Genomic DNA, 6,000 nt, shown 5'->3' with positions numbered 1-6,000 from the left:
AAAAATGGATTTAAGCACCTAAATCACTTTGACACCTTTTCAAATGTTACCGAGCTGATTATCTGATGTTGTTGGGTATTCAAAGCAGCAGGAGGTTCTTTTTGCTAACTATGGTGAGACTTTCAAATGTGCCACAGGGAATTGAATGACAACTCAGTGTCTAAATCACTTAGGCTGTTGTGAAACTATCAGGTGTAAACTTTATTCATAGAACTAGTGAGTTATTTCTTCACAATCAAAATAACATTCACTCACTAAACAGATTTGTTTCAGGATGAATTTTTTTTTTTATCTCCATGACTTTTCCTTTCAGACTACAAGTTTGACTGTACGAACACTGTCTTATAATAAACCAGAACTTTCCCTTGCCTGTTACATTCCATTAGCAGATATGCGTCAGGAGACAGCCCCTTCCTGCAGAAGGGTATATAATAAGCAGAAAAGACATTCCACATTTGGCGCAGAGTATGATGCACAGAGCATGTTACCAGCCTTAACAGAGCCAAGGGGGCCCGTCTGGGTTACGTCGTTCTATTTACTGAGAACAGGGAAGTACGTGACTGTGGTGGGGAGAGAAGATGGACTGAATAACCAGGGTCCTGGGCTCTGAAATGCTGACTGAGGAGGTGACATCAGACTCCAGCTGCTCACAGACCCGCCTTAGAGGTAAATCTACCTTTTCCCTTCTTGGTCCTTGAGTCTGCAGGTTTTTGAAGGCATGTAAGTTTCCTAGGTAACTAATCCCGTAGCAATCCAAGAGGAATGGGGCAATGATCTCTCTCAAACTCCCAACCCAGAGCAAAATGACTGAATTTGGAAGAAGACAACACCTGTCAGATCACTGCTATCCTAGCTCCCTTGCTGGCTCCATCACCATGGTATCTGGGCACCTCACTGTCTTGCATGGATCTATCCTCCCACCACCCTGGTATGGTGCTGTTATCTGTGCTTTACCGATGAGGGACCTGGCTCACAGAGGGACAGATTGAGAGAGGTATTTCAGATGATATTCTTACAGGGAGTTGAAATCAACGGGCATTAGCTACTGACCCTACTCAGGCATTCGGGTGCAATTTTTGATATCCACCGGCCTTTGGAAATCTGACCTTAAGTCCACACGGAGCTCATGTCAAAGGAGGGAATTCAACCAACATCTGCCAAGTCTAAAGTGAGCTCTTCAAACACGGGAGCATCCTTCATTCCCCTTTCACCTTCCCTCCTTGAAGCGCACAAGACTTTACATTTCTTTCTAGCACTGACCTCGCTGGAGTGCCGAGGGGATGAGCGAGATGATGTGGGACAATGGAGCTGATATTTGCTGCTGTGCTGGATGCTAAGGGAGGAGACACTGGCCATAAGCTGGCTTGGCAGAATTCATGGGTGGAGGGGAGCTGGCTGCACTTTTGGGGACTAATTCTGATTTTTGTTGCTTTTTCCTTCAGTTTTTAACAATTTCAATTTTTACATCTGCAGGAAATTTGGCAGGGGGCAGGGTTGGGGTCAGGGTTAGGGCAGCGCTGACAGCAGGGCTGCAGAGGAATCCCAGCTGTGACCCAGGAGATACAGGTGGCTCCCTGCACAGCTGAGAGGTCTTTAAGACCCAGCTTGGCAAAATTCTGGCTTGGATGATTTAGTCGGGGTCAGTCCTATTTTGAGCAAAGGGTTAGACTAGAGACTTCCTGATGTCCCTTCCAACCTGAACCTTCTAGGATTCAATCACCTGTTTTTCCTTACAATTCACTTGCAGCTTCCTGCCCCCCTCACACTTCCCCACTGCAATTCCCATCTATATTTGCTTGGTTTGTTTCTTTGTTGTGGCATCCCCTCGAATGTAAAATTGCGACCCATTTCAGCCGTGGCACTCCAGCCTGTGTTGTTCTGCTTATAGACACTAGGCACTAGCTATCTAGTCTGTCTCCTCTATCGGTCTGCACTGTTCTGTCTCAGTCCCATAACCACAGTATTTGTGTTCTTGGTGCCGTCTGCCAGGGTACTGCATGGGTTTCCAGAGAGTCAATTTTGCTGAACCTGCAGTCTGCCCAGATAGGAAATCTGTCCCAGGGATCAATAGAGATGGCATTTCCCTTCCCCAGCCTCCATTCTGCACTCAGCTATTGTTCTGGTAGCCAGCAAAGGGAGACCATGAAAACAATGTTGACATGTTATGGAGTTAATGTTGTTTGTTTATATCACAGAGTGAATTTCTTTCCCATAGACACACCCTGATGGTGGCCCGAGAACAGGGAAATCAAACGTCCATCACAGAATTTGTCCTCCTGGGATTTGGGAACCTCCCTGAACTGCAAATCCTTCTCTTCCTGCTGTTTGTAGTGATCTACAACGCAACCATGGCTGGGAACATCCTCATCATGGTGCTAGTTGTGACCGATCGGCATCTTCACACCCCCATGTACTTCTTCCTGGGGAACTTGTCCTGCCTGGAGACCTGCCACACCTCCACCATCCTGCCCAGGTTGCTGGCCAGTCTCCTGACAGGGGCAGAATCATCTCAGTTAGTGGGTGCATCACACAATTATATTTCTTTGGTTCTCTGGTAGATACAGAATGCCTGCTCCTATCGGTGATGTCTTACGATCGGTATTTAGCCATAGTCAAACCACTTCACTATGCAGCCTGTATGAGTGGCAGGGCTTGCCTCCAGCTCGCAGCTGGCTCTTGGGTAGGTGGCTTCCTAGGTAACAGTATAACAGCTTTGTTGATATCACAGTTAACTTTCTGTGGTCCCAATGCTATTGACCATTTCTTCTGTGATTTTATCCCCTTTGTAAAACTCTCCTGCAATGACCCTCAGTGGGTGGAAACATTGACTGTCACACTCAGCTTCCCTTTTTTATTGGTCCCATTCCTACTGACCATGATGTCCTACATCTGCATCTTCACCACCATTCTGAGAATCCCTTCCACCACTGGGAGGCAAAAGGCCTTTTCCACCTGCTCCTCCCACCTCATCGTGGTGACACTTTATTATGGAACTCTGCTTCTTGTCTACAAGTTCCCCACAGCCCACGTGCTGAGAGACTTCAAAAAAGTTCTCTCTGTTGTTTACACGGTCTTGATTCCCCTGGTCAATCTCCTCATTTACAGCTTGAGAAACAAAGAGGTGAAAGGGGCTCTGAGGAAAGCTGGCAGGAAATGCATGTTTGGACAATGGTAGCCAATCAGTTGCCTTAGGTAAAGTAGCTGTGCCAGAGGCTGGCTTTGGGCCAGAACTGAAGTCTGCTGTAGACCAAGATTGTATTTACATTAGCTTCACTGGGCTGTGTCATGCTCTTAGAGCCACAGTCAGGGGAGGAAGTGGAGACAGACACACTTCTTGGAACCTGTGACCCGTTCTTGTTAGGGCCTTTATCAGATGCTACAGCTGGGTGTTACTGGGCTGGTGGGAGATTTGAACTAGTGGCTGCACAGAGTTCATCCAATGATGGGGGTTTGTGCTCAGTGAGACGGTGCAGGGAAAACAGATTCTGCTATATATCGGTTCCCTGTAGGGTGAGAGACTTAGACACACACAAATCTATGATGCCTCCATTATACAAATATCTGGTGGCAAAGTCAGCCTGGGACTCCAGCGTTAGGAAATGGTGTAATTAATTTTTGTTCCTTGTAGTGTATTTCATCCCCAGGCTTCTTTCCAAAGGGACAGGCATCAAAAGGAAACGCTCTAACCTGAGCCACAGGGCCCATCACTAGCCTATTACTGGCCCATTCTCAGCAGTGGCGTAGCATCAGTTTCTCAAGTTATTGGGGTGCCCAGTGGGATTTTTTTAAAAGCATCTGGGCACCTCGCCTGCTGGAAGTCCCTGTAGGCGGTCAGGCAGGGGAACGTCTCCCTTCACCAGCTCCCTGCTTTGCTCTGAGACCTTGGCACTCAGCTGCCCGGTGTGAGGCCATGGAGGGCATGGCTTAGGCAGAAACACAGGGGCTAAGGCCTTTTTCCTGCAAACACTTAGGCACCTACAGGGCTGCAGGCAGCTGAGCAGGGGTTTTGTGAATCGCAGGAGGGCCAGATTCTGGGGTTCAGGTGCCTAAAGTGGAAGCTCTGTGACTCCAGCCCTAGGCCCACATCCTCATCCTCATGTTAGAGCTGGGGAAACTAAGACAGAACAAGGTGCAGTTACCTCCCCAGAGTCACTCAGCAGGCGAGTGGCAGAGAATAGCCTAGAAACCAACCCCCCAGAATCCTAGTCTGGTGCAGCTTCTGCTCCACTGTGTCCACTTGTAAATGACAATAGCACCTAAGGGTGTTAGGTGCCCAAATCCCATTCACTGTCTGTGGGATTTGGGTGCCTAACATCACCTCTCATGGGAAACCCAGCCTGTACATTTATAGCCAAACCGGTATCCTGAGAATAACTTCCACTCCCAGAGGATGTTTTCCACCTGCTCCTTCTCAAGTTTTACCACTTTCTAGGATATCCCAATAACTGTGTGTGTGTTACCAAACCCTTGTACAATAAAAGAACTAAACTGCGTCTAATCTGTCTGTCGTCTATAGGAGAAAGTGAGGGCTGGAGACATGAGGCCTAGTATAATGGGCCTAGATGCAAAAGGCAAGGCCTCAACCACAGTCAGACCCTAGGAAACAGCAATTGTTTGGCTGCTTACATGTTAACTGACTGATGCAGGAATTTGACGGAAACACAGCATTGTTAATGCGTTTGCATTCCTAGAAGCAGTATCAGAAAGGCAGTATTGTTAAAGGATAACTCCCCCAATATAGGGTGATCACAGAAACATAATCTGGGGCAACAGTCCCAGTACTCCCTGAACAAGCAGGACAATACAGGAAGGCAGTACAAGCTCTCCCCAAGGTGCAGTAGTGCATGAACACAATCATGAAAGACAGAAGAGAGACACACTGACCTTTAAATAGAGACAGGAGGATGCCTGAAGATGTTACGCTTGCTTGGAGGCAAGGAACAGCAACAGCCATCAAAGAGGCATGGTGTAACCTGGTTGTAGCAGGATATAGGAAGGGGATCCTACTAGGGGCATCATTGTCCAGCCTAGAAGATATCGGAAAGTCCCGCCGTTAACTGAGCCGCTCCGTTGTGACGAGTGTACATGTCCTTGTCTCAGAGCAAAGATATGGAGAGGGAGCGATTCGTTGTTGTCACCTGCACTGGATGTGCTATGTTTGTCTTCCTCCCACAGGATAGAGATGACTTCATCTGTACCAAGGGCAGGCTGGTTTCTTTATTGGAAGAGAAGGTTAAAGGAATAGAGACCCAAATATCAACCCCGCGCTGCATTACAGAAAACGATGTCTTTGCCCATCAGGCACAGGCACAGTGTAAGGAAGATTCAGAAAAGGCCGGGCAGGCGAAAATGAAGAACGGGGAAGAAAATTGGCAGCATGTGACCTCCCGAAGAAAGAGAACCCATGTGCCCACCATGCAGATAGAAATAAGGAATCGTTTTCATCCTCTCTGCACAAGTACTATGGTGGAGAATGATTTGGAGGACCCTTCGGAGGGAATGGATCAGAAGGAGACCCGTTTGATCAGAAGGCAAGGGATGCATTGTCCTAGGGATGGGGGTTCCACGACCAACATTCCCAAGAGGAAGAGAAGAGTGATGGTGGTTGGGGACTCCCTCCTAAAGGGGACAGAGTCATCCATCTGCCGTCCGGACCGGGAAACTAGAGAAGTGTGCTGCTTGCCTGTAGCTAGGATTAGGGATGTGACAGAGAGAGTGCCAAAACTTATCAAGTCCTCAGACCACTACCCCTTCCTACTTCTACACGTGGGCACCAATGACACTGCCATGAATGATCTTGAGCGGATCACTGCAGACTATGTGGCTCTGGGAAAAGAGATAAAGGAATTTGAAGCGCAAGTGGTGTTCTCATCCATCCTCCCTGTTCAGGGAAAAGGCCAGGTAGGGACCGTCACATTGTGGAAGTAAATGCGTGGTTACGCAGGTGGTGTCGAAGAGAGGGCTTTGGATTCTTCGATCATGGAACGTTGTTCCAGGAAG

General features: G+C 48.0%; 1 pseudogene; it reads left to right on the top strand.

Annotated features, from left to right (window-relative positions):
- The first annotated feature begins 2,225 nt into the window (after nt 1–2,225).
- On the top strand, nt 2,226–3,175 carry LOC137157907 (olfactory receptor 11A1-like; annotated as a pseudogene).
- Nucleotides 3,176–6,000: the final 2,825 nt, after the last annotated feature.

Source organism: Emydura macquarii, unplaced genomic scaffold (genome assembly GCF_026122565.2).
Source record: "Emydura macquarii macquarii isolate MOO-44397 ecotype Brisbane River unplaced genomic scaffold, CSIRO-AGI_Emac_v2 contig_1627, whole genome shotgun sequence".
NCBI lineage: Eukaryota > Metazoa > Chordata > Testudines > Chelidae > Emydura > Emydura macquarii.
Note: the sequence above shows the minus strand (reverse complement) of the source record. Positions and strands in the feature narration are given on the sequence as shown.